Raw genomic sequence first — 20,643 nt, 5'->3', positions numbered from 1 at the left:
TTATTAGCATCATTCCTTGTTTAAATATTCTATAGCATCTACTGTATCAGCTTTCAGATAAACGATGCCCAGAAATGGTCATTGAGTTGTAATGAAAAGATCTTTGAAGAGAGGGTCTGTATAGAAGCATGCTGTAGAGGTGAAATGGACTCAACCAACAAGTATTATAAAGGCACAGGAGAAAATACCTATGGTCCTATGAGTGCTAGAACAACAAGATTTCACAAGTAGTTTTGCTGATTGTATTACTGCTAATAGCCAAATGACCCTTATGGAAATCATACTGTTTTGTTGTCAGTGCTGTAGCCCATTTAGGGGAACAGAAACTAAGAGGTTGATTTCAGGAGAAACTCCCTTGGCTCTGATATTCTGTTTGATCATAGGTTCTAGTGAGGTAAGAGGCAAATTCCTGGCCTCTGCATATTTCTGACACAGAGAAAGAAACACTCTCTGAGTCTATCCCAGTCACTCCCCATCATACACATGTACCTTACAGGGAATGTAAAAGGAAGTTAGTTGTCGAGAATTTCTATTAAATATAGGAATATATAAAGTACAAAGGGGAAATGATGACATATGCCAAAATTAGGGGGACAAGAATCTTTTCAGAATGTGCTCTAAAGAATCCAAACAGTTTTGTGACATTTTAGACAGGAAAACTCATTTTTATACTGAAGTAATGTAGGGTTGTGCAAACCTTCATATCGGTTGATAAAGGAAAATATTACTTTCATAGGTTCACACAGGAAGTTCAAGTATTTCATCTCAGCTTCGATTTTTAAGCCATTTTCCTGCAAACTGGCAAATTTCTGCCTCCAGCAAACTGATGAAAATTCATGGGTGTTTTCATTCCTCCAGTTTAGGGCAGAATAGTAAAACTTTTTGCCTTAGATCAAACTTTTGAATATTTGAGGGGAGGAAAAAAACCCACATCACTTCTCAAATGTGAATACCCAAAGTGAAATGTGGCTGTTTCTTACATTTTTAGACTCCTGGAAGTTTTCCACCAACTTCTATAACAGTCACTCTGCAGGCTTCCGCTATAAATGTTGCAGGAACTATCTGGGGAAATATTCTATTGAGAGGGAAGGCAGGATTATCTAGCAGATAGAGCGTGGAATTTGGACTTAGACAACCATCTGAGACCCGCACCTGCCTCCTTCAGTGCCTTATGTTACGGCTCTGTATAAATGATTCAGATTCACTTTGCTTATATTTTTCCCCTGTGGCAATAGAGGAAAATGGGCTGAGCATTAGCCCCTTCTTGATTCTCAGAGTATTGCATGAAGGCAAACATGACACTGTCTGTAAAATGCAATGACCTTCAGCACAGAAAAGCTGTACCACTCTGTGCGGCCGGAGAGGTTGTATCAACATTGCGGAATCCCAGGCCTGAGATCTGTGAGGCACACCTCTCATCTCTGCCGTCATACAGGGATGCCTAGCATACATAATCAATAATAGGAACTACAACTGATACTTCTGTCAGCACACATCTTTTCTTCACACCTGGACATATTAACCTCACTCTCACAAATCCAGCAATGGGAGGCAACAATCCATAAAAACCAATTAACTAGCATCTATCAATTGCCTAAAAAAGAAAATGCATCGTGCTGCACTTCAGACCTCTTTTGAGAATCTACTGGAAATGCAGTGATTAACTTAATAAAGCATGCTTCATGTTCTCTAAAACCTTCATGTCTCTGTATTCATCAAGTAATTATGAAGGAGATATGTCTGAATGACAAAGGATCAAATATATTTGTCATACAAGATGGTTCGTAGACAATAATTCTGAGTTTAAAGGAAGACATCTGTGACTGAAGACAAAAGAATCTGGGGTGGCCATTTTAAGTGTAACATCTATGTGGAATTAGGACATACTCACCAGTACAAAAGAAACACACACACACACACACACACACACACACACACACACACACACACACACCTGCCTTAGTCCATTCAGACTTGCTATAAGAAAATACTTCATGCTAGAGAACTCACAAAGTAGAGGTGATTCTGTGGCTTAGGATATGGGTGGTTGTAAAATCCTAGGAACAAGCCCTAGTGGTGGTGATCCCCGACCTGCACTGAAGTATAGCAGAAGAGTGGACCAGAAACCTGCCCTGTGCAGAAGTGAGCAGGTATCAGGAAAGCCTGTCTTTACAGCAAGTAGCTCTCTGTAGAGAAATATTGAACCCTTGCACAATACAAGGCTCTTTTGAAGAAAAGCATTAATTCATTCATTAATCCATCCTTCATTACTTTCCATAATGCCCCACCTCATGAAGCTTCCATCATCTCCATACTGGAACCAAACTTGCAGCACAGCAACCTCTAGGAGATGAGCCATATCCAATGGCAAGAACACCAAGAGCAGCCATGTGATGCTCAGATGATGGTTCATTAGTGTCCCTTGATGTCAATGCCATCACAAGCTTCATTGTTACTGGTTGTAAGCGGTTTGGGCTGATCCTACCACCCATTCTATTATAGAATATGATTTTGCAATTTTCATGGCTTATTTGTAAACCTCATTCAGAAAATTGATATAGATGTGACTTATCATAAGTTGTCTAGTGAATCCACTATTGCATGTTGAGGGAACATGCTGGAAGTGGAGGAACATGCTGGGACCGGAAACTCCTCATGTAATCTTCCTTGAGCATCTCTTGCTGCATTGCAAATATAGAAGATATGCATTATATTTTTAAAGTCTCTGAAAAGCAAGTGCCCTTGAAAGTTTTATATTTCCTGTTTCTAGTGGAGACATCCTTTTGCTCTTGTATTCTGTCAGTATCCATGATTATTTTTTGTCATTAAGCTCAACATCTCAATTTTATAGACTTTGGATGCTTCAGTAGAAACAAACCAGATGGTAATATGATGCTTTCAAAAACAAGCTCTAACTGTAATTCTCAATTTAATCATAACTAAACTGGGCATTCCCAAGCTCTATTAAATTTAATACTCAACTCAGGTCATGCCTGCACACATTGCCATCACTGAGTGGTCTGGTTCTGGGTGAAGGACTTGGACTTGTACAGCAGTGAGCATTGTATCCATCAAACCTGCAGAGGTATATTGTAGTGTCTTGGGCTTCCCAGCAGCATTCTGCTCTCTTAAATAAATATCTATTTATATATACCACCAAGGGGATTGACAAAATCAAATTGTCAGGTCATCTCAGGCAACATAGAAATTGACTTTTAATGGTGTCAAATAATACACAATTGGTTTTATACAAAAAGTCTCAAGCTTTGGTTTTCTTTGAAGAGCCATGTTTTCCTATGTCTCAGACACAGTATTAGACAGGAATGTGTGCATCACTGAACATGTGCTGCATTGCATAAATGAGGTGGCTAGTGTTAGTGTGTCAAAAAGTAAAAGTTAACTATCTCGAAAACAAAGACTATTTTAAAAATAAACATGCTTTTAAATAGCTAATGTTATGAGTATTGAGTAAATAATTGTAGCAAGAATCAAGTCTTTTAACATGTCTGAGTATATTCATTTTTATTTCGAAGAAGTATATTGATATCTATAGTATGATATCAATACCTCCTAAATCACACACATAAATATTTGAGATTTTTAGTTTGTATACTATATATAACAGAAAAAAAACTACAAAAATAGCTTCAGGAACTCTGTTTGATGGTATACATTAAAAGATTTGACATAAGTCACTTTTCTATACTTTATTCATTTTCCTGAGCCATCAACTTTCAGTGTGTATTTAACTTACAATGGAACTGAAGTCCATCTGGCCACACATCTAGTGTGACATAGCCACATCTGTCTGTTTATGAGACAGGATTATAAAGGGATGTAACAGAGATGTGGCTACTGCCTTCACGGGGTTTACAGTCTCATATACACAACAAAACGTAAAGATGTATATATAGTATATCTTTTAAAAGTATCTTATAAAACTAGTTTTTATGGATAAATGCCTTGCATCTAAATATTTTTATTTTATGTATGTTTTATTATATTTTTCTATGTAGAAAAAATTTTAAAGGATTTTTAAAGGATATACACACAATTTTTAAGGGTATTCACATAATTTTGTACTCTATTTTCATTTCTTTATCTCTGAGCATGCCATTCCATCTATGTCAGGATTATATTTTAAATTTGAAGTTAAGCATGATCTAGGAGTATCATAATCTTTTAAATCAGTTTTATATTGGCTAAAAATTAAAATCGGCCGATATGAAAGAAAAGTTATCAAAGAAAATGTCATTGTTTGAAAGAAAGTTGAATATTTCCCGTGTACCATTTGTATTGTTGTAATATCTATAATTTCTTCTGACATATGTCTGCAAAAGCTTTTAATACGGAATGATAGACCTCCAATAGTTTTATTATTGTAGTCTATTTTATGAACTCTTGCAATTATACTTTACTTATATAGGGAGGTTGTATGATTATAGTTTGGTTTGAAAGAGTAGAATAAAACAAAACAAAACGAAACACAATGAGAAAGGTTTGTAGATGCATGCCTAAGTTGACTGTGTGTAGCTCAGACCTAATTGATGCTGTGCTGAGGATGGGCATTTAGGGAGATTTGAGACATGCCAGAAAGCATGGATGAAATAAAAATTTAGTGCTCACTCATTTAACTATATATCTTTCTGCACATTCGTCTTTAAAAAAAATTTTACCTTAGAATTGCTGACAAGTTTGTGTAGATTGACAGTTTGCTCTGAGGGAAGCTGGTGCTCGAGTAGAGCTGGGCTTGTCGAGGAAGCTCTTTTCATTTAGAAAAGCAACAGAAATAAAGTAAGAGAGTGGACACTGGCTAGATTGTTGGGAGAATAAAGCGAATGCCTTCAGTTGGAGACAAAGTGGAAATTTAAAAAGCATGAGCTAATAGGATCTTAGACTATCAAACCAAATGTGATTAAAAAAAAAAAACCATGATATGGTGCCAATGTAGTCAACATCGGGGAAGTGGCAAATGAATGACACCATTGGAAGTTTCATCTAGCAGAGGTGACCAGATTGATTTAAAGACACTGCAGGGAAATATCAAAGAGGTTGTATTGAGAGACCAGATCCAGTAATAGATTTGAAAGATGTAACAGGAATGGTAGACTTACTCTTTTTTTTTTTTTTTTTTTTTGACAGAGCAGATATGAATGAGTGAGAGCAGGCTGAGGGAAAACAGAATAAATGCATTACTAAGCTAGAATTCAGGGATGTTTGTGGAAACTTATGTAGCTATAAAAGGAAGGAATGGGACTCTTCCATGAAAACACATACAAGGCTGGGATATGACTGTGGGGGGCGGGTATTCTGGTGCAGTTTCATTTTGTATTATTATTCTTAGAACTCATTCCTCAAAGCAAAAGTAGATTGAAAGTATGTTGAAAAATTACTCAGTGGACTATGGCAGTGCTGCCACCTCCTCTCTGAAAGTTACATATTTGGGCTTGAATTATTTAGGAAGTTATGAAACAAAACAGGATTTATGCTTGCTTTATTTTGACATAGGGTCTACGTTTTGAAAACTTTGCCCTAGGATGGCGTTGCATGAAATTATGATGATAAAATGGGGCATTGCCCAAGGAAAATCACAAAATTCAGAACAGTAATAGACTTTATAAATCATGTGATTACATGAGTAGAAAACAATTTTTCTTTTTGAGTAACTATCAGGTTCCAACTCTGTTGATAACACTGGGTACCAAAAATATAATATATCTTAGATAAGTTAGCTGTCTGGTTGGAAAGGTAGTTATCAATAAACTACTGTACATATGTATATATACTAAATTAATATACACATGTGCATATATTATTAATTATATATGTAATTTTATGTCCTTGTTACTGATTACATTTTACCCCATAAACATTCATATAGTTAAGTCATATCCTCTAGTGTTTCGTGGCATGATCTTATTTGAACATAAGCTTTTGGTGAATGTGAATTGTTCAGAAAGGTCAAACTGGAATATACCAGATCCCTAATTTGACATGGCTGGTCTCCTTGTGAAAAGGGCATTTAGACACACAAAGATGAGTACCATCAAAGATGGAGGCAGAGATCAGGGTGATGTTTCTGTAAGCTAAGAAATGCCTAATATGTCTATTAAAGTAGCAGAAACTAAACACATTTTTCCTTATGACCTTCAGAAAAAGTCAACCCTGCTGACCCCTGGACCACAGACTGTTAGTGCATAAAGATTAAATAATATATTCTGGTCTCTAAATTTCACAGGTTGCGATATTTTGTTACATAAATTTTATCCAAGTAATAAAGTGGAAGAGAAGTGAGATTATGGGAACAGTTGGAAGCGAGCATGGTAATAAAGGATTATGTCATACCCAAGAGGCTATTACATTAGGCTGCAGTATGTATAATGAGAACAAAGAAACATGGGTATTATAGAGGATATAAAAAGTGAGGAGTATGAGGCTGGAGAGATGGCTCAGAGGTTAAGAGCACTGTCTGCTCTTCCGTAGGTCCTGAGTTCAATTCCCAGCAACCACATGGTGGCTCACAACCATTTGTAATGTGATCTGGTGCCCTCTTCTGGTGTGCATAAAGACAGTGTACTCATATACATAAAATAAATAAATCCTTAAAAAAAGTGAGGAGTATGTACTAAGGTCCTGACCTAGGAATGGACTTGGCCTACATATGGAATGGAAGAAAAACGTGTATTTAGTTGGCACATAGCCATGAAGGGAACAGGGGTAGAGAATGAACCTGTTAGAGTTTGGAAAAATAACTTGTCTCTTATCCTAAATGTAGTAATGGGACATCACAGCATTCTAAGTGATGGTAACACAATTTAATTTACATTTGAAATGTATTGTACCTACTAGATAACGCATGGCGTATGAGAAAAATATTTGTAAAAATTAGCCACAGCCCTGGCTATGGGACACAGGTTAGATTGAGGAGAGTAGCCTGCAGGTATGTTGAGCTGTTGAGCCAATATTAATGCTAAAAGGGAGAAGTATGTTAAGTTTTATAGAGAATAGCCTTGTGTTTTAATCTAAAATGTTGTGTGTGAGAGATCATTTATTAGGGACCTGCGAAAAAGCACCATGAGAAAAACAAAAGCAGAAAAATAATAAATGAAGGATACATTTCTGGACAGATTAAATTTGGCATGTGTGTGATGATCAAGGCTAGACACACAATCAGGAAGTTGTCTCAAAGAAAGTTGTAAGGAAAAAGTGGGGCAATAGAAGTCAAGTCCATGATCATAAGGAGTTATCAACACAGATTAAGACTGGAAGCATCCAGATGCTGCAGCCGGTGTTTCTGCAGGTGATGATCACCAACTTCAGTCTTCAGTTAAATATTTAGGGAGTGCTTTCTTGAGCTGTACTGACAGTACATTTGCAAGTACCTGTGTAACAAACAGGAAGGTACAGACAAGGCAGTGACATAATGTCAAATGCACAGAATTAAAGTTAAGAGGCTTGGAGTCTACTTTTAGCTTTGCCACTAATTAGCTCAGTCATGTCTCAAGATAACAAGTATGCAGTATACGATGAACTCTAAGATATCTATTAGTTCCCAAGTTTGATGAATCTTTATTAATTGAGCTTTGGGGTACATAGTCTAATAATATTCTTTTGGGCACAAGAAGGTATGCATGGAGATCCTTGTTAAAATTGTGTATAATTCAGAATTCAAAAAAGCTTATATGACCATCATCAGAATGAGAGATAGTGTGCCCTGCTTTATGATGGTCTATATCACTGCTTACACAAAGATGTATATCTCTTTGTATAAATTCCTCTCTTGTCTTTGTTCTTTATGGTTCTAGCTATCTGTGATCAAGCAAGGTTCAAAATTATTAATGGAAATATCTAAAAATAATCCATATATTTTAAGTTGTTATGGTGAGTAATTCTGAGGAGACAGAGGAAATCTCTTGCTGTTTCCTAGATCTCTTTGTCCAGGGTATCCGTGATGCATGTTCAGCCTGCCCTATGTTGAGATGGCAGGGATAGAAGAAAAGCAAAAGAAAGTGAATCACATTTACCTAATTTTACAATTACTGTTCTACTTTATCAATATTGTTAATCTCTTTTATATATATATATTTTAATAATATATCATAGATGTATACACTGAAAAACCAACACATACATATATTTAAGTTCTTGACACATAATACATATAATCAGGCTCTCACTAGGATCTTTGATCACATCCTTTAAGGATATGAGTGATGACTATATATACACATATCATAAACATAGGATACTGTATGACAGAAAAGTTACCCTAAGATGTAGAATGAAGCTTGAAATAACTCATCTTTTTCTATAAATGTACCTATGTGTAAAAATCCCAGAGTAAGAAGGATGAAATTCTGGGAATTGCTGGCAAAGAGAACAGAGAAGGATAATTCCTAAGGAAAAGGTCCAGGAAGCTGGTCCTGAAAGTGCCTGTGCATAAGGCAAGGGGTTGGGAGTTTAAGGTTAAATTTCCAGTTACATAATAGTTGAAGACAGGCCCCAATCCTCTAGTGAGACCTTGTGTTAAAAGTTCCAATTTTATAATAAAAGTTAGGTTTGTTCTATATGTGGCAGGAATAGACGAGGTTTATACCTTATTTCTTGTATGTTTATATTTATATTAATTTTATTTCTCCATACATGAGTTAAAACTTGCAGTTTTTCATTTTAAATTGTTGAGGTCAACACGATTTTCATTTCAACATTGTGAATATTTTAATAACACATCATTAATTTCCTAAGGTTGGAGATGGTATAGTGCATATTAACTTTGTTTTTATTTTTCCGTTTTGAATTTTTTTCCTTCAGCTTTATTTAACCAGCTATGACACATGTGCTTTAGTTGTGCTGGGCAACCTCACATTCATATTTATTTCAGATAAACACTGTTCTAAAAGGAGCACTTAGAATTCCAATAACAAATCGGAGTTCTCTAAATGTTCAGATTTTTCTCTGAGCCCCAGAGCTGGTCAACAGAAAAAATAAAATGAGAAACTCAATTGCACTACTTGAGGCCATGCCCTTACTGTGTGCTATGACTGGCATACATATTGGCATAAATCCCACCTCAACCTTATTTTCAAACTTTCTTATAAAGTGGGACGCTCATTCTGTTAGCATATAGTCTAAATATACCCAACATAGTGTTCATGTACTTTGCACATAAGTGGTGTGAAATTTCAGAAATACACAGTAAGTGAAGGAATTATCTATCTTTAGGGGATAGGGAGAGGGTTTAGTGGGCAACGTGCTTGCTTTGCAAGCCTGGCAGCCTGAGTTGGATGCACAGAACTTGTGCAAAAGTCAGATTCAATAGTTCAAGTGGCTGTAATCCTAGGGAACCACCATTTGGAAAGAGGAGGCAAAGAGGGGACAGTTCTAGACGCACAAATAACAGTGAAAATGTCCTGCTCAAAGAAGGTGGAAAGGTATCCTAATGTCCTCTAACACCACATGCATGCCTTCATATATGTAAGACACATGTCCACTACCTGACAGAGAAACAATAGACACACAAGCACACGGTTTCCTGTATACACATACATGGCAAACTTAGGGGTTGTATCATGTTCTAGTCACAGACAAATGACTCCACCTGATGCTTAGGTTCTGCTTTTTCAAATATCTTGTTAGCCGTGGCGATGCTGTTCCTTTCTGCATATGCTTAACACCACCTTGCTGTTATCAGTGTTAAGTGGAAGGTTTTGCTCTATCCATGAGTGAATTTTTCTCTATTACAGGATGAAGCACTTACTGGTTTTCTAAAGGAGAGAAACGTGAAGACAACTTCAAGAAAAGTACTGTGACATATTTAACAAAAAGTTCATAGCGTAACTTTACTGCCATTAAATATTTGCATTATCCCCTCGTTTTCTAAACTCTATTGTCCCTGTCCTTCACCTTAATATTTTTGTGCTATATTTGAAAGATGAGCCCAAAGCATGGAAAGCTGTTGTTTTCAAAATTTATTAATGTTTTCCAACTCATCTCCCCGTTTGCCTGCTGACAGCCTGCCAAAATCACCCTCCAGTGAATTTAACAAGATTGGGGTAGCAATCACAGGACCCAGAATGAGTTGCAGATAATTAGTAGATCAGATCTTTGTTATGGCAGAGAGTTGCTACCCACACATCTCTATTTTTGAGCCCGTGTGTCACACAATGCGTGTGCATTGTCTGCTTCCGTGCGAGGCACACATCCTTGCATTCTATATGCTACAGCTGAGCTGAATGAGAAATCCTATTATTTCATCATTTGGGTTCGTGACTGGTTCACATATAAGGTCTACACATTTCCCAAACAATTGGGATCACCTTTGGCTTTAAACAGCACTAGAGAGAGGAGGAATTTCCTAAATCTCTACTAAGTGAAGTATCTGAGCCATCACGGACCTTTTTCTAATAAATGCAGGAAACAAAAATCTCCTTAGATGATCAAATTCGCTTTCGTGCTAATTAGCTCTGACTAATTTGATTGGCAAGCATAGCAGGTCAGGAGATTAGCTTTTGAGTGCTACAAAATAGGACAGATTTTTTTTCACTGAAGATAGGAAGTGATAAGTTGAGGGAGAAAATAAAACTTTGATTGTAGGATGTTGCAAAGGCTAAGGTTATCTGCTAATAGGCTAGCAAGGGAATCAACCAGATGTTCATGGGTAGCAAATTATGATCCAGTAATCTGTTCCTTTTAAAATATTATCTAATGCTGCAGCCTTCACTCGCCTGCTTCTCTTACATCATTTTTCTCTTAATTCTACAGCCTTAGAGAGAACTGGTAATACATCAGACAGATTATCTGTGTGCTAATGTGTGCTTCAGCATGAGAGGAAATTTACTGTTCTTCTTACTGTGAGTCAATGTGTTGATAGACACCTGTAATCTTAGCCCTTGGGTGGAAGAAATTTGAAGACAGTAAGATCAGAAGTTCAAGGTCAGGTCATTCTCAGTTGCATAATGAGTTAGAGGCCAGCCCTGGCTACAGGAGACCTTGTCTCAGAACAAAAAGTCATAGCTTTTGTAGTTGTGGTCTCAAACGTGAATGAGTCATATTAGAAATTACAGGGTCATATAGGAGTTGACTGAGGCTGTAACTGAGATAAAAACAAATGGCTTATGTTTGAAAGAGTCAGGATGTCAGCCTGTAAGATTTTGAAAAGTGAGAATCATGTTTTTTGTAATTAAAAGTTTAGCTTAGAGAAAGCATACAAACTTTGAAAAGTAGGTTATTTATTAGTATAATGGTCTCAGAGGGCTTTTTGAGTTAACCTGATTTTTGTTATCTGTAGCAAGATTCATCTGGGAATAATCGAATAAGGTTGTAACATGTTCTAAATGTATAAGATATTATTGATATCTTTTAAGCATTGATATTTCAGGAAAGAAGACATTTTAAGTCAGATGTAATATGTTAAATATAAACGGGTACCCACTATATTAAGCATGAAATGTTCCAAGTTTTGAGAAGTGTACAATAAACAAATCACACAGTCACTCTTATCTTTATAGACCTTATGACTCTCCAAATCAAAAATTGTATAGGATATTAGCAGGTAATAAACATAGCAAAGTGAGAGAGAATACGTTCTCAGAAGTCCATTTTCATTTTATATGTGTGTGAAGGCACACATATGTGTGAGTGTATTGATGTATGCAGCACATGCGTACAAGTGACCACAGAAGATAGAAGACAAAATTGGATCTCCTGGAACTGGAGGAAGAAGCAATTGTCAGCTACCCTATGGGTGCTGGGACTGCACCCAGTTCATCTGTAAAAGCTGCAAGTACTCTTACCTGTTATCTCTCAAGGCAAGATAAAATAGATTAAAAAACTTTGTCATGTGGAGAATAATTGGAAGGAATGCATGCTCTCTGCAATGAGTAATGGCTAAATTTTGTGCAATAATAGTAGTTTTTTTTTAAATACTAGTTTTAGAATAATGGTCTTTCCTTACTCAATTAGAGCCATAGGCATTATTTTCTAATATTTTCCAATAAACAATCAGTGGTTGAGCAGATAAAATTCCTTATAACTCCCTGAGTTTCTATTTGGAATATTAGTTTTAATTAATTCATTCCAGCATCTCTTTCTTTTTGACAATTACAGAAATTATTGATACAGCAAAATGAATGAAACACATTTATTTATAGTAATATTACTGCAATGTAAATTAAAACATGCAACATACTTTGGAGGGTGACTATTATCTAAAATAACATCATGCACTTGAAAATATGAGAATATAATCTTAGATTAGGTTCACAGCACAAACTGAATGTACCCTGTTTTAACAAGGACCTTTATAAGGCAGATCCGGAGGAAATAGTAATTCTGTGGATGACAGATTTCAGCAGACAAAATAACTGTGGTACCACTTCACCCACTGAGTCTTAGGCATGAGTGATTGGCTGCTTGGTGTCCTCTGGAGATAACTCCAGGAAGTTGGCGTGGCTTTCTGAGCCTTTGCTGAACGTCAGAGACAGTCCTATCTCCATTGATCTTCCCATGGAGGTCTTTTAGGCCAAGATCAAACTAGGTATCCAGACATCAGAGCAGAAGCAGTGTTATAACTTTGAGTTTTGGGGGGTTTCTAGATTGTGTGGGTTTCCACACTGGAGCTGTAGGTTTCAGCCCATGGCTGGGGACCAGGAGGGAAGGTTGAAGAAGTATTTCCCCAGGTGCTGGGGCAGCTCCAATGATCTCATCTTTTTTCCAGCGGTAAGAGGGAAGGCCTGGGCCACATGGCAGCTGTTTTATCTGTCTGTGGTAGGAGAAGGAGGGCTGTCATAAGGAGAACTGGGACCTGATACATGGCCCGCTGAACAGATGAAGAGTAAGGATGCATTTTCCTTCCTACTCATAATGGATCTCATTGAATCCACTCAGAAAATCTCCTATCCTGCATTGGCTCCAGGAAAATGATACATGCCACAAATTCTTTATTATCACTTGTGGGTCTGGGTGGCTGTTGTTCTAAGTATAAGTGAGCCCAAACTATGGGCAGTCAAATCTGAGTGATCATAAAATTCCATAATCTGATTCCTGCTTAGCGAATTTATTTGCAAAGAGAGAAAATTTTAATGGCAATAAAAATCTATAAAATACAAATTGAAACAAAAACATGAAGTCATCTTTAGAAAAGCCACTCAAAAGGAGTTAATGCAGAACAAATCAATATATTGTACTATGTTTTGTTTTTGTAGGATAATCAGATTTTCCTCAAATGTTAATAATTATCTCAGTTGATTCAATTTTCCTGGTAATCGACTCTATTGTTTGAGATTATTCAGCCCTTCAGCAGTGGAAGCTTTCTCACATAAAAGTACCAACACACACCAGCAACAACTGTGGAGTCAATCACGTAGTTCTTTGGAATGGTGGACACAGGTGATTTTGGTTTCCCAGTTCCTAAGGTGTACATGCAAACCACCCATTCCTAGTCTTTAAACCTAGATGCCTTCTGTAATGTGGAAATCGACTGCTGCACACAGATTTTTAAAAAAAATGTATGTGTAAGCCAGAAGTGCAGGTAAACTCTCGAGGCCCCTTTCTGTAATTAAAGCGCATTTACAGGGCAGCGCAAACACACTCATTTGTTTATGCATTATCAATGGTTACTCTTCATAGGCAAGTAATTGCAAAAGAGGCTATGTGTCTTAAAAAGATTAAAACACTGTCTCCTGCCTTACAGAAGCTTCTCAGCCTCATGAGGTCCCATTTATTAATTGTTGACATTAATGCCTGGGCTGTTGGTGTTCTGTTCAGGAAGTTGTCTCCTGTGCCAATATGTTCCAAGCTCTTTCCCATTTTTTCTTCTAAGTGACTTAGTGTCTCTGGTTTTATGTTGAGGTCTTTAATCCACTTGGATTTGAGTGGGATATTACTTTCTCACATACTCTGGTGCCTCACCTTTGACCATGTCCCCTGGAGGGGGAGACCTGATGGCACTCAGAGGAAGGACAGCAGGTTACCAAGAAGAGACTTGATACCCTATGATCATATAGAGGGGGAGGTAATCCCCCTCAGGAACAGTCATAGGGGAGGGGAGTAAGGGGAAAATGGGAGGGAGGGAAGAATGGGAGGATACAAGGGAGGGGATAACCATTGAGATGTAACAGAATAAATTAATAAAGAAAAAAAAAGCTTAAAACACTTATCATCTGACTCTCTGTAGAAAATATTTGCTAATATTATCTTATATTATGACCTTGCCTAGAATTTCATGAGAACTTTATAGCCACAAAATGCATACTTTTAGCAAAGAACATCTATAGACATTTAAAACATTTCTGACATTCAGGACATTTGCAAGACTTCGTTCTCAAGGATTACATCATTTTTCAGTGCTGCTTTCCCAAAATCTTATTTTTACACAGTCAAACCATGACTATAATTAAAAACATTTTTACTGAATAATTTTAAGTAAGGCACCACCAACAATCCAATTTCTACCCCAACTTCATATTGGAAAAGAAATATGTAAAATATTCTTTATTACAGAAAGTTAATCTCTATAAATGAAAATTAAAAAAAAAAATACACAGCATTTTTCCTTAAGATGTTTTAAAAGAAAAATAAAGGAGTCATGTTTAATTGTGGCATTTATAGGATATGTGGCATATACAAATAAGATATGACAGCTGTGAATTTTCTACTGCTTGTAGTGGGTAACAAGAATGTAAAGTACTTGTAAAACTATGTTGGAAAGCAATCTGGTGCTCTCTCAGGAAATTGGAAATAATTCTACCCCAAGACCCAGCCATACCTCTGCTGGGAATATACCCGAAAGATGCTCAACTATACAAAGACATTTGCTCAACTATGTTCATAGCAACTTCATTTGTAATAGCCACAATTTGGGAGCAGCCTAGATGCCCCTGAACTGGAGACAGTCCTTAAGATTTTTATATTTATATGCTGTTTATATTAGGACATAAAAATAATTATAAATGTTCAAAGACTGATACATTCTTCTGACTTTTATGGCATAATTGTTATGAAATATGGGCATAGTGTAATCATGTCAAAATATATATAAAGAGGAGAATCAAATATAAAAATACTGCATTTTTAAACAACAGAATGTTTTGGAATATAAATGTTTATTTTTTATTTTCAGTAACAATTTTGATCTTCCCACCAATAAGACAAGACCACAGTAGAAGGTCTAAGTTTATAGTTCCAAGGAGAGAATGGCAGGCTCACTTGAAAACTAAAATGTTTAATACCTTATTTAGTTTTTAAGACATGTTATTTAAACATTTTGAGAATATAATATAATTACAACATTTCTTTCCTCCCTTTTCTCCATCCAAACTCTCCCACCCATTTACTCCTTCCCACTGTCCTTTAAATTCATGGACACTTTTTCATTAATTGTTCTCACATGCATATTTGTTTATGTATGTGCCTATGTTCCTAAATATAACCTGTTCAGTTCCTATAATGTTACGGAGTCTTACCAGCGTGACTGTACAATTATGAGGTGTACAAAGATGCCACCAATGGGCATGCCAAGCTGCACTTGGATGAAGAGAAGCCCATGAGGCCTCAAGTCTAAGTCAAGAACTCCAGGCAGCTAAGGAATGTTTTAAGGAGGAGATATGGGCCTTTAAATGGAAAACTCTAGTTTCTTTTCCACTACAAGTATGAACATGGAGATTTGTGAACAAACAGTAGTAAAGAATACATTTACATCTGCACTTTTAAGTGCTGTCATTAAAATTTAAACTGCATATAAATTTATATACATGCGAAAAAGCAAGTATGTTTACACAGTTGTGAAGGTCAGTAATCCTAGGTGGTGTGACAGTGGGTGACTCCTCGGTTTTCCATTTGTGTGTGTCCTCAAAATATACTCAAAGAAGTGTGTTGTCAGCTTTGCAACGAGAAGGGAAATTTAGTGTTAGGACAGATGTATCTGTGCCTTTGTTCACTCTGTGCTCACCGAAGCTTGTTAATCTCAAAACTATTCCACCTTCAAGTGTTAATGAGCTAATAAGTCATTTTGAGGTGAACCACTTTTCAAAATTGCTGAAGTCACAACTCTAGCTGCTTTCTTGCTCTGTCTACTGGAAGGAGTCTATAAACTAACATATGAAAACAAGAAAATATATGCTTGTTATTTCTACAAATTCTTTCAATAGTGAGTCAAAAGAAATGTTCTTATTTTAGTAAATTCTCTGTTTGGATTCCCTGAGTTTTACACATGGGGACTTGATAAAAAACATATCTGAGCATCCTGTAAATGTATGGCAGAGCTCAAAATTACCTGCAGACATTTTTCTATGTTAGGACGTAGTTTTAAATGCATTCAGTCAAGTGTGACTTAAAGACAGGAAGGTATGATCTAAGCTGTGAATCATAGATGAGATGTTTGTGCTGAACTATGATGACAACTACACACGAACATGCCCATTTCCTGCAAGGCAATGCTTACACCTAACTGTTATGTTAGGAAAACATATTGAACATGAAGAATTCCAAGTAATGAGACATTTAGCTTTTGAGAATATTGATTACACAGTGGTATCACATATTCATATGCATCCATGTGCATAAACTTGCATACCACTCACAAGAACAAGGAAACAGGGACTGAGAATACTCCTGTATGGTTTTCCTGTGTTTAAACTTTCTCTTAGTATTGTCAAAATTATGGTTTGTGCTTCATATTATTTTTGATAACTCTTACAAGATACATTTTCATTCTTATTACACTCTTACATTAAGTATTGGCTATAAAAAAGAATGTGGCTATTTTATTCTAATCCCATATATAAGATGAAATTAATGATCATTAAAACCATAAAACTGTGCTGGGGTTAAAATATCAAATCATTAAGAAATGCTACATCTCTTAGAGATGAGAAACATGGTATATATTTAAAAAAAGGGCTTTAAGCAGCAAATAGTAAAACTTTTATTTGACCTGGCTATAGTGATTAATTATATGGGACAACATGTCTTAAACATGGAATAAAAGGATATTTGTCACATCTTTAATCTGTATTAGTCTATGAGGATGTTTGGATGTGATTAACTTGTTCCCAAGTAAATTAGATAAACTCTTAATCTGGCATGTGGGGAGATCAACAAATTGTGAACCTAAATTAAAGTGTTCTCACAAAAAGCAGAAGCCATTTGGGCCACAAATCCTAACCAGTTTATGAAACCTCAAACTGGATAAGATGGCGTGAAAGTATCTGAGAACTTCACTCTTAGGAGGAACCCATTGTTTCACTGCTAGAAGCTCACCAGGTTCTACAGTTGAAGGTCCATGAAAATTTGTCTTTGAGATATCAAGGAAGGAAGGAAGGAAGGAAGGAAGGAAGGAAGGAAAGAAGGACAACCACCAACTAACAGACTCACAGCTGTGTCAACTACAATCCACCCTCCAGGGGATGTGTACAACACGCTTATCTCACCTGTATTACACTCATTTCTTACTTCTTACTTACCAGCTTCTTCTGCTCTGACTGCATCTTAAAACGGGGAAAAGGTCTAAACAAAAAGAAAACAACGAAATGGAACTCATAGCTGGGAGCACAAACCCAGCATGAGCGTAGGATGGTTTCTCCCCTTTGCTACAATTTAGCACCATATCAAAAGGAATTCAGTTTGTTAGTGGAAGATTACCATCAAAGACCTTCAAAGTACATATTTTCTCTGAGAAACAACTCTTGGATGACAAATCAAGAGGGAAGAAAAAAGGAAGTGAATTCAGAGATTTGTGGCTGTACAAGATGCTGAGAATATGTCACTTTGAGTATGACATTTTTACCATATATGTAAGGCTTAAGGAATCACAACAGAGGAAGGAGAGAAAACATGAAAGATACAAATATATGGTAAATGATATGCGAGAAATGATCTTTTAGGCAACACATAACCATGAAAAGCATACACTTAGGCAGTTGTGTTTGATGCCACTGAGCCCACACAAGATTCGACAGGCTAGCAATCAAGTACGGATAGAGAGGGTTGATGTAGTCATACCCATAACTGCTAAAAACTTGACAGATAACATTATTTTGGAAAAAGAGATGCTATAATAGCCCCTTTTGCACCCACCGTTGAACCCATTAGTTTCATATTATGCTTTCATATTCAAGTTCACACAGACGTTTCTAGTTAAATTCAATGGAACACACATACCCACACTAATAAAGAAGAGAGATTTGTCGGGAAGAGGTGAACTGGATATGTAGGTGAAAGATAAGAGAAAGCACTGAAGCCCCAGGCATCCCACCAGAGATATGGACAGAGTCCACCATGTTTGTAGGTGACAACATCCTATTACAATGTGAAAAGTTTGGACAGCACTACTAGATCCTGAATTCATAATTTACGAAGATAAGAATCTCAGATTAAAGACCTATTTTTTCCTCACTTTCTAAAATCTAATGCATTATGCATAGCTGCTTACAAAACAAACAAACATCCAAGGTATTTTAAGAGGAAAAACATAAAAAGGAATCAGACATAAACAAGAAATAAAACAGAAAGACAATAAAAGAAAAAAAAAACTGGAATGACTCACCCAGGAATTGAAAACATTTTTGATTTGTGAAGTACCCTACAGGATAAAGGCTGTCATGGACTATCTAAACATGGTCCAAAAATGGAGTCATGTGAGGAGAATTCTGACTGGTTGAGAGAAAACTTCAAGAAACCAAGACAAGAGTCTTAGGACTCAGTTTCTTCAAAAGCACAGAATTGTTCTTGAAATGTTTCATACTCCTCCCAAATGTAGAGGATAGAAGTGAGCTTACTTCACTATAACTAGCAATTGTTATTTATTTATATGCCTCTATGGAAAAACGTGTGTTTGCTATGTGCAGCATTCCTTTGTTATTATATATATCTTGAACTCATGAGAACTTTACTCGTGTGTCTTTTCTTATCCTTCAGGGTATAAATTGTCTGATGCTCAGATTAAAGGTGGTTACTGCATAACGTCTGTAGTCTGCCTAGTTTTCAGGGTACATTCTCCAGGTTCCACCATGTTTAGAGTGGTAAACAAATGCATAATGTGACTTGTTAAGTAGTGTGTGTAGGAACTAAGGAAAAATGAATAAAAACATCAAGGTAGTCTCCCAAACAAGGCCTGAATCCCAGTTTGCAGTGATGAAGAACAAAAGGGTAATACATATTATTTTTTTGATATTATATAATATATCATTTTGATAAATTAAGCAGCTTAATTTTTTTTTCAAATACACAAACTACCAAAAGAAATACGCACTTCAAGCAGTCTCACCCATCTAAAAGGAATGGAATCAATAGTAAAGAAATAGTTAAGCTAGATGAATCCACTGATGAATTGTATCAAAATATAAGGAAGATATGTGTGTGCTTGTGTGTCCATGTTTCTGAAAATAGTAGCAGCAGGAATATCTTTTAACTCATTCAGTGAAGCTAATATTACCCTATCCACAACTAAGCACATACGTTATAAAAGGGAAATCTACAACTTACTATTGTTCATGAACACTGATGCAAATATTCTCAACAGAATCAGTGATATTACATCTAACAATGTACATAAACATTTCATGGTTAAGTAGAACTGATGAAGGCTGCCTAGCATTCAGGTTGTAACGAATATTGCTGGTTATTTTTACTCAGGGTTTTAAGTGGGCTTAGAACTGGAAGCTGAAAATCTTTTATCTGATTTATTTTTGAAAATATTTTATCATCATCTGCATTTTGCTCCTCATTCTGTTACTTTGTCATGTAGAGGAATGTCTTGTGTGCACAAAGCATCTGTCAATAAAGAGGTGATTGACCAATCAGCTGAGCAGAAGGATAGGCAGTGGAAGGCAGGACTTCCTGCCAGGGAGAAAGGCACTATGGAAAGGGAAGAGAGAAAAGTGTTTTTTCAAGGATAAAAGGTGAAGGACAGAATTGTTTGTGGATGATGGGAGCAGAGCTTACCACATGGCTGGGTGAGGCAAGATGGATGGGTTAATTTAGGGGAGATAGTTTACAATCTGCCCAGCTAGTGCCTCAGTTTTGAAAATTTAAAGGTCTTGGAGTCTTTATTTTCATGGTTCAAAGGCTGCCCTCTGGCCTAGGCTTTTTCGTCACCAGAAGATACAGCCCGCCATCTATTTTGTCAGGTTGCTTCACTGTAAAATTTCTATTATACCCCATTCTGACGTTTCACTATGTGTAGCCCACAGAGAGGAAAAGGCAAGCTATTCCCCACATTCTGAAGTGTGGAGTACGTACATACAGTTTTTTGAAATTTATCTGAAATAACATGTTTTAGTACACTTGAACTTTCTGAGATACTGTAGAGAATTAAGCATGCTTATTAAATTTTAAGGGTTGTGAGTGACAGCAAACAAAAGACATGTAGCTTAGCTTACAAAATAGGAACAATATAAAAATATGACAAAGCCAGAAAACTAGGTAAATCAAGTAGAATAAAACTCTTTCAGGAAACAGATTTTTACAGGATATTAAAAATAGAACACACATAACATTACATGAATAGCATGAAGGCACTCATTAATCAAAAATATTGATGCAAATCTTACTTTTAAAATGTAGACAGTCTAAGAATGTATTAAAAATGCTGAAACAAAAATCATTGCTATATTAAACACACACACACACACACACACACACACACAC

Source organism: Acomys minous, assembly GCF_964271855.1.
Source record: "Acomys minous genome assembly, chromosome: 5".
NCBI lineage: Eukaryota > Metazoa > Chordata > Mammalia > Rodentia > Muridae > Acomys > Acomys minous.
The sequence above is the reverse complement of the archived record's forward strand: the minus strand, read 5'-3'. Positions refer to the sequence as shown.